This window comes from Elephantulus edwardii, unplaced genomic scaffold, assembly GCF_000299155.1.
Source record: "Elephantulus edwardii isolate Elephantulus edwardi_28Jun2011 unplaced genomic scaffold, EleEdw1.0 scaffold00061, whole genome shotgun sequence".
In the NCBI taxonomy this organism is placed as follows: Eukaryota; Metazoa; Chordata; class Mammalia; order Macroscelidea; family Macroscelididae; genus Elephantulus; species Elephantulus edwardii.
In genome coordinates this window covers 7731867-7741804 of record NW_006399811.1, presented here as the reverse complement: position 1 = coordinate 7741804, position 9938 = coordinate 7731867, and positions in this window count along the sequence as shown.

Below are 9938 nucleotides of genomic sequence, written 5' to 3'. Positions count from 1 at the left end.
AGCATGATGTCCCTCTCCAAAGACCTGTCTCTCCTTGCAACATGTCCAAAGTATGTCAGACGAAGCCCCAGAATCCTTGCCTCCAAGGAGTAGCTTTGTTTAATCCTCTCCAAGATGAATCTTGGATGAAACCTGTCTGGCAAAACGTCATAGCAATTAAGAAAGTGAAGTAAAGTGCAACTCCACCAACAGATGGCACTAGAGGTTCCGTTTGGTGTCATCTGTCAAAAGGAATTCATGAACAGTCTTTCGTAACTAAGTTCTTCCTATCTACCAATATAAATATAAATATATAAAATATAAATAAATATAAGAGGTAGAAGGGACTGTGGAGATCTCAACATAGGGTACACTTCAAATTCCTAGGTCTTCCCCTCTTAATACTTGTGTCCCTCACTCTAGGATGCCCTAATCCCCAGCTCACAGGAAGACTCATGCTCTAGTAATTTACTTACTGTAACCTGATAGAAAAGTGTTATTTCCTTCAAGTATCACTCATTGTTGCCATCAACTTGGAATTGACTCAGCTGACCCTCCAGTGGGTTTGGGAAGAGCTGGAAATCGCACAGGAGGAGTAGCTAGCTGTTTGTTAACACATCATTTTATTCTAACCTCTTCGATTTTACAAAAGACATCACTAATCCAGTGCTGAGTTCACAGAATCTGGCAAAGTTCACTCACATAACTAGCTGAGGGCAGAATTAGGTCTGAAACACAAGTCTTCTGTGTCCTAATCCTTGGTACTTTCCACAATGTCAAACTACACTCTGCCTACTAATCTTTCCTGGAATGTGTAAATGCAGGCAGTCCTGGGGTACAAACAAGATCCATGCCCAATTGTGTCATTTTAGTAAATAATTGTCAATTGTGTCCCAATTTGTACAGTTGGCACAGATGCACATGGCTCTTAGTGTTTACTTTGGTGTAAGAAAGGTCTGGGGGAAAATGTTTTAAAATTTAAGAAAGGGCTAGAGGTGTTTCAAATAATTTAAAAGCTACATATGCAGCAGAAGGTGACCCTTGATAAAATTTTTGCAAGCAGGGGTTGGCTGGATCCTTTCAAACTGAGGGCAAATTTGTAACATTAAAGGGCAAGTAAGAGTTAGACTAAAGTCTAAGTGATTGCCTGTGTTACAGAAATGATGGCGAGGAGTGAAAGATCTAGTTTCACTTCCCCCTTATGTCCTTAAGAAAAGTTCTCCTTAAGAAAAGTTCAGTTTGTAATCAAGATGACAAAACAAACCCAGTATATACAAAGACGAGCAACAGTGACATCTTTTGTTATATTCGGTGAAGTGACAACTGTTAAGGACAGCAACTGTTAGAAGGGAAAAGCTAAGAGAGATGGGAAGCAAGGGGAACTGAGAGGAGACGCCGATAAAATGACATTAGGAAGGGCAATGCTTGTCACAGTAAAAAGAAATGCCTGGACGCAGACAATGAGAAAGGCAGCATCTTTTTAAATGTACTGCTATAAAAAGTTTAATTTAGGATTTTCAAGCAGATAGGGCTCCCAGAAACAGGATAAAAGTTCCAAAACTTGCCTTGGACTTTCTCCAAGAAGTGTGGCATGCACCAACCCACACAGTGACACAGTGGAAGACACACGACTCTGTGCGCCCAGGGAAAGGGGCATCAGGACAGGAAGCTGAGTGGCTATAGTGGGCTGGCCAAGCCCATTTTCCAGAAAAAAACTGAAAACTACCAAGAAGATTCTGTTAAGACTTGAATGTAGTAAGCCAAACTGCAGATATAAAAGAATTCTGGCTATTAAAAGATGCAAGCACTCTGAACTGGGGGGAGATAAGAGAAAGAAGTCAAGTGATCCAGTTCTAAGCTTCATCTTATTTTATTCAAGACAATAAACTCTTGAGATTTTCATGGGTTGTGTTTTGTTTTTTTTTAAAAAAAGTAACACTCAGAAGCACATGTATGTACCTGTATGCAAACACACACACGAGAGAACACACCATTCTCAACAAATTCCTGTAACTATTTAATGTGCCATCAAGTCACTTGTGACTCATAGCGACCCTATGTACAACAACCCTAAACCCTGCTCAGTCCTGTGCCAATCACACCATCTCCAATACACCGATCCCAATTGCCCCAGTCACCAAATCAATACACCTCCCAGAGGGCCTTCCCCTCCTGCGCTGTCCCTCCACCCTCCCAAGCATGATGTCCTTCTCCAAGGACCGGTCTCTCCTCACAACATGTCCAAAGTATGATAGACGGAGCCTCAGCATCCTTGCCGCCAAGGAGCCACCTGGTTTAACCCTTTCCAGGATGAATCTGCTTTCCTAGCAGTCCATGGTACCCTCAATACTCTTCTCCAGCACCACAGCTCAAAGGCATCAATTCTCCTTCTATCCTCCTTAGTCACTGTCCAACTCTGATGCATAATAAGTGATAGCAAAGACCACGACCTGGGGAGCTCTGGTGGCCCAGTGGCAAGAAGCTGCACTGCAATCCCAGAGAGGCACGGTTCAAATCCACCAGATGCTCTGCTGAGGAAGGAGGGACAATCTCCCCCTGTACCAGTCAGATCTGATTTGACAGTACACACACATAAAATAAAATAAAATAAAAAGACCATGACCTGTATCCAGAGAGACACCATTGCTCTTCAGTACTTTGGAGAGGTCCCTAACAGACTTTCCCATTGCTATACATGTTTTAATTTACTGGCTACTGGTGCCAAGAGTGTTGACTGTAGTAGGGCCAAACAAACTAAAGCTGTGAACAATCTCAATCTCTTCACCATCCATCCTGATGCTGCCAATTGGTCCAGTGGTGAGAATCTTTGTCTTCTTGACATTGAGATTGACATTGAGATTAACATTCAGATTAAGACAGACTAGGAAGAAGGATTGGCCATCCACTTCTGAAATAGCAGGCCTCTGAAAACCCTATGTACAACATAACACATTAGGTAATAAAAAGGGCAACTGTGGTTGAGCTTTCAAGTATGGAAATACAAAGGAAGGGAACAGTTGTAAGCTGACGCTAGTGACTGGGACATGGAATGTGAGAACCATGAATGCAGGAAAATTAGATCTTGTTAAGGAAGAAATGGAACGCATAAATATTGACATACTAGGCATTGGTGAGATGAAATGGACTGGCACGGGGCATTTTTAGTTGGATGATCATATGATATATTACTCTGGAGATGAAAAGGTGAGGAAAAATGGAGCTGCTTTCATAGTTAAAAAAGTCATTTCTAGATCCATCTTGAAGTACAATATTGTAAGTGACAGGACAATATTCATACGTATACAAGTAAGTCCAGTGAATACCACTATCATTCAGATACATGCGCCAACAACCAGAGCCAAGGAAGAGGTGGCCTTTAGGTTAACAATTTAAATCTGACAGACTATACCACCTCCCACAGTAGAAGCACAGTACTAGTTACAAAAGTTACATTCGGCTACAACAGTAAGGAGCTGCGCTGCCAACCCGAAAGCACACAGTTCAAATCCACCGCTGCTCCATGGGACAAAGATGGGCAATCTCCTAACATGCAATTCACTGCGCCTCTAAAAATCCACTTGAGGCTCAGCTATGGGTTAGTTCTGATTCAACAGTGCACAACCAACAACTGGGTGATAACAAACAGGTCTGTCCTGGAGAAGGAGAAATTAGGGTGTTCCTTGGAGGTAAGAATGTTGAAATTCCCATATATTCCAAGCATGTTGATGGGAGGGGCCAGTCCTTGGAGAAAGACATCAAGCTTGGTAAGGTAGAGGGTCAGCATAAGAATGCAAGACCTTCAGCAAGATGGACTGACATAGTAACTGTATCAATGGGCCTGAGTATATCAAAGGTGATGAGTATGGCACAGGATAGGCCAGGTTCAGATTCATTGTTCACAGGCTCACTACGAGCTGTAGTGTAGTAGAAGGCTTGTAACAATTACAACCACAACTGGATGGGAGGGCCCAAGTGTGGTAGGTCCAAATCAATGCTCAGCAAAAATTACCAATTACTCTATGTCATGTGTCCTCTGAATCATTACTGCTAATCTGTCAAAGAGAGGGCTGGATCTACCAGCAGCTGACTAGCCAAAAAACAAAGATCAAATGTACTTTAACAGCAACAATCTCATTGGTCATTTAAGTTGACACTGTTAGGTGCGTGTCAAGTCAGAAATGACCCACAGCTGACCCTGCAGTAGGTTTACAGAGGCTGGAGCAGCAGGAGGAGACTGCCCACCTTGCTCCTGCAGAGCTGCTGGTGGATTTGAAACAGGTGCCTTCAGATTGGCAACCACAGACGACATGTAAAACTAGCAACAGCAATACCTGTAATAGCATAAATATTTGCAAAGGAACTGATCTGTAGCTTACACATATACTGCAAAATAACATGCACATTAAGATTTCAAGGAATAGTAAATGAATGGCATCATTTTCTATCAGAACATTTTAGTGAGAACTGAGAGGAATGGATCCCTGAAACTGCTTGCACCCTGCATGCGTCGTGGCACTCTCAGTAATCAAGAGAAGGGAACTTCCTGCATAAATACTGACGCAGAGATTGGAATACTGTATTCCCCTTTCATTTATTTCTAAAAGCTCTCTAAGATAAATGCCTCAACTTATCAGCAAACAAGCTCAGAGAGAAGAAAAGGCTGAACAATCACTATTTTGTCATCCCAACTCATGGAAAGCAATCCCATCCATAGGCCAGAGTAGAGAACTTTCCATTGTTTCCAGGGCTATAATCATTACAGACCCAGAAAGCTGTATCTTTTTCCTGTGAAGCAGCTGATGGATTTGAACTATGATTGGTTAGTAGGCATACATTTAACCAACTGCACCACCCACCAGAAATCTTTCCTACAAGGTCCTTCCCTCCACATGCCAGCGCAAAAAAAAAAAAGAAAAGCCTTACCTACTTGCCTCATTTCCTAGAATTCCTTCTTATTTTATTTATTACTGCCAAGGAAGACATGTCAGTAAAGTCTTCACAGAAAATCTGATGTTTCAAATGAGTCTTACTTAATGAGTAGAAACTGAACAGATGGTGGGAAGTGGGAAGGGCATTCTTGGTTAGAGGAAATAAATGCTTTCAAAGATGGGAACAAGGAAGAAATTGCCTGGTTATTCTTTGCAGATAAAGCACAAGGATGTGTTGTGCGCCTATGTGTGAAGGCACAAGCACGCGTGTGTGTGCACGTGGTCATGTTTGAGAACACAAGTGTAAACGGCAAAGACCAAATGAAGCCAGTTCATGAAACACTCGAAATAGCATGGAAAGATGTTTGTGCTTTAGTCTCTTAAGCAAGACTTCTTAAATAAGAGACGCAGGAATTAATTCCTAGGGCAAAGGACTGCTCAACTTCCCCAAAGTTTAAGAAAATGATGGCATGAACACATACAAATTAATTCATTTTCTTGAATCTACAGCTATCAAATGACTTCCAACAGAACTCAAGGGGGGGGGGGGATAGTGGTTAAGAATCACTGTTCTGGGTGACTGGGAGTCACTGCATAATTACAGGTAGGGATGTGTGCCATGTAGTTATTTTAGGAAAGTAACTTTGGCAACATTTGTAGAGGTTGACAGATTAGAGAGTGTAGTTTAAAAGCAAAAACAGCAAGTAGGAGGCATACTGCACTACTTTATGTCAAAGGATTATAAATACATTAAACAACTAATTCCAGAGACTTTTTCAAGGGTAAACTTGTTAGAGTATGTCAACCATTGGTACATGGGTTGGGAGGTAAAGAACTGAAAAACCCAAAAAACAAACCTACTGTCATCAAAGGAGCACTGGTGGCCTAGTGGTAAGGAACTGCTCTGTCAATCCCAAAGGTCCATAGTTCAAATCCACCAGCTGTTCTACGGAAGAAACGCTGCTGTTTTTATGTGCTGTCGTCAGGTCACTTGCGACTCACAGCAACCCTATGTACAATATAGCTCTGAAGCCTGCCCTGCCCTGAACCACTAACCCCAACACACCTAACCTGAATGCCCTAGTTACTGTATCAATCCATCTTGTGCGGGGTCTTCCTCTCCTGCACTGTCCCTCCACCCTTACGAGCATGATGTCCTTTTTCAAACATCAGTCCCTTCTGACCACATGCCCAAAGTATGTGAGACAATCCTAGCCTCCAAGGAGAAACATGGCTTCACCCTCTCCAAGACAGACCGATTTGGATTTTTGGCAGGCCATGTTATGTTCAAGACTCTTCTCAAGCACCACAACTCTTCTGTCATCATCATCTTCTCCTTTGCATCAATTCTTATGTCATCCCTACTCACTATCCAGCTTTCTGATGAATAGCAAGTAATTGCAAAGACCACACCCTGGACCAGGCACACCTTAGTCTCTAGGCTGACATTATTGCTTCTCAGTACTCTGGAAAGGTCCCTGACAGCAGATTTTCCCAATGCAATTTGTCTTTTGATTTCCTGGCTGCTGGTGCCAAGAATGTTGATTGTGAAGTTGAGCAAGCTGTAACTGCCAACAACCTCAATCTCTTCTCCATCCATCATGGTGGCAAATCAGCCCAGTGGTGAGAATCTGTTTTCTTGATGTTGGGCTTCAATCCATATTGAAGACTACAGTCCTTGACCTTCTACAGCAAGTGCTTTCAGGGTCCTCCTCAGTTTCAAACAAGGGTGTGTCATCTGCATAATACATGGTTGGTGATGAGTCTTCCTCCAATCCTGATGCCACATTCCTCTTCATAAAGCCCTGCTTCCTGAATGAACTGTTCTACATACTTCCTGGGAGAAATATGGGCCGTCAACTACCCTGCAATCTACTGCCTCTGAAAATCTGCTAAATGATCAGCTATGAGTCAGTCCCATACTCAACAGTACACAATAGCAAGCCCTTTCATAAATTCAGTTCAACTCATAGTAGCCTTCCACTGGGTCTCTAAGGCTGTAAATCTTCACAGGAGACTGATTATTTTTCTCAACTTCACGTAGACTTCCTTAACAGCTCAGGATTTCTTATTCTACCTTACAGTTAACGTTCTTGCCACATCACACTAAGAAAGTCACTAAATACAGCAGTTGTTATTGTTGCTGTGTACCGCAGGGCCGGAACCGACCCAAAGTTGACCCTCTAGTGGGTTTTCAGAGGCAGTTAATCATACAGGAGGATACTGCCCATCTATTTCCCACAGAACAGCTGGTGTTCTTGAACCATGTGCCTTTAGGATTGCAGCACAGCTTCTTGCCACCACAGCTCCCTAAATACGGCAGAGGGATTTATAATAGCAAAGGACTGAAATAAACTGCTACACAGGTCTCTGGTCAGCACAGTCAGTTTGCACTTAACCATTAACCAAAAAGGCTGGAGTTTGGAGCTGACTCAGCAGTGCTGAGGAAGAAAGGGCTGGTGGCCTGCTTCCATAAAGATCACAGTATTCCTTTATAACAGTCACCATGACTCACAATCAACTCAATGGCAACACACGTTTTTTGTTTCTGTACTCAAAAAATTCACTGCTGTAGAGTAGGAACGGACTCAAAGAAAAAGCTATAAATCACACAGGAGGAAACTGTACACCTTTCCAGTGGGGATCGGCTTGGTGTAAGAGTACTGTCAGGGAGGCTCCCCACCTCAGAGTTTGCAGCACAAGGCACCACTGGAGTTCCCTTTTGGTTTCCATACTGGCTTTCAAAAAATGTCAACTGCTGTAGAGTTCATTCTGATTAAGGAAAATCCTTTAAAAACGCCAATCAATACACCCCCGAGGATCACCTTGCAGCCAAACAGGAGGCCTGTTGGGTAACAAAACCCATAAGGAATAAACTCCTCAGAACAGTCAAATGGACCAGACCAAAGGGCTGCACTTGCCAAAAAACAATGCTCACAAGGCAGGAAGGGAGGGTAAAGATGAGGGAAAAGAGAGAGCATGCTAGCACACTGCAGGAACTCCAACTAATGTTACAAAGCAAAATGCATATAACCTTTTGGATGGAAAATTAATATGCTCTGTAAAAAAAAAAGAAACTCTTATAAATCAGGTTTCCCAAATATTTTGGTGCTACTGATTGACATCTGAGGCTGATGATTCTTTGTTAAGACTATCCAGTGCACTGTAGGCTTGTCTGGCAGAGCCTCTGGCCTCTAACCACTCAGGTACCAACAGCAGCCTTGACAATCAAGCTGGGAAATCTGTTGGCTGAAGGGTCGCTTTGAAGCGTAGTTGGCTCAACAGCGGCTAACAACACAAGGCGTCTATTTCTTATTAGACAATTTTCAAATTTTAATCTGGGACACAGATGTCCCCGTGGTCTCTGGGGGAACTTTGGAGGTAGAATTTGCAGGACAACCTATGTCCCTCAGGTGTAGAGGAATAGGCAAGCAAAAGAAAATTCTTACCACCTAACAAAAAAAGTCAAACATATTCAATGACTCTGCATGCTTCCATAAATAAAAATGCAGTTATCAACCAAAAATACAAAGGAGAAAACAACTAGATCATACAACTTCTTTTTCATTAGCTTTGAATAGAAATCAACTTATAGCTGACCCTCCAGTGGGGCTTTCCAAGACTGTCAATCACACAAGAGTAGATTTCTCACTCAGAGCAGCTGGTGGATTCCACTGGCAGACAGGTAGCACCAGTGAGATGAAGCCACCAGAGCTAACCAACCCGTTTTCCAAAGTGGTTGTACAATTTAACTTTACCAGCAGCAGTGTACAGCATTCCACTTCTTTCACATCCATGGGAATAAATGGTGTAATCAATCTTTTTTCCATTTTAGCCATTCCTATTAAACGTGTAGAATAGTACCATGTGATTTTACATCATACTTTTCTAATGATACTTATTACTGTTATGCTTCTTTCCATCTGCTTATTTTGAGATATATAGCTATATATAGCTAGAAAGAGAGAGAGACAGAAAGATAAACTATTCTGAAGTGTCTATTATAAAATCAGGTTGATACATTTTGAATTCTTTACATACAAGTCTTTATTGAGGCATCTGATTGACAGATACTTTCACTCTATGAGAGAACTTTTCACAGTCTCTGAACATCAACTTCTGAAAACTTTCTAAAATTTTGAAGAAGTACATTTTACCAAGGGAGCTCTAGCTTTAGCCCTGCAATCACAAAGGCCTGTGGTTCTAATCCACCACATGCTCTGTGGGAGAAGGATGAGCACGCACCTCCTGTGCAATTTAAAGCTCTGAAAAGTGGCTGGAGAGTCAGCTATGGGTCAGTTACGACTTCACAGGCAACAACATTTCGCCAAAGCACTGTTTTTACAGACCATCCTTTCTTTGGTGCTATACTTAACTCTTTATCTAACTCCAGATTACAAGAATTTTCTTTAAAATTTTTTCTAAACATTTTGTAAGTTGAGGTTAATTAAAGGTCTATGATTCTCTTTTTTCTTTTCTTTTCTTGATGTCTACCATCAAGTCGGAACTGACTGGTACAGAAGGAGATCTGCCCTCCTGCTCCAGTGGAGCATTTGATGGATTTGGACTGTGCACCTTCAGGACTGCAACACAGCTTCTTGCCACTAGGCCACCAGAGCTCCTTATGATTCATTTTGCATTACTATTTGTATATAGTGCAAAAATATATAGATAAAAAGTTTATTTCTTTTCATATAGGTAGTTCAACTATGCCCGTGTCACTGGTTTTCTCCAATGAACTGCTTCTTTTATCTCCTCAAAATTCAGCTGCTGATATGTGTGTTAGTCTATTTCTGGACCTGGTATATGTGTTAGTATATTTCTATCCCAACTGATCTATTTGTTTATCTTTAAAGCACTAACACATAATTATCTGAATTGTGATGTCAAGTAGTTTAGTCTTGCACACTATTCTTTTTCTTCCAAGTTGTTTTGGTCCTTCGCACATGAATTTGAGACTCAGTTTGCCAGTATCTACCAAAGCATATGATAGCAATCAATGTTCACAGCAGCATTATTCACCATCACAAG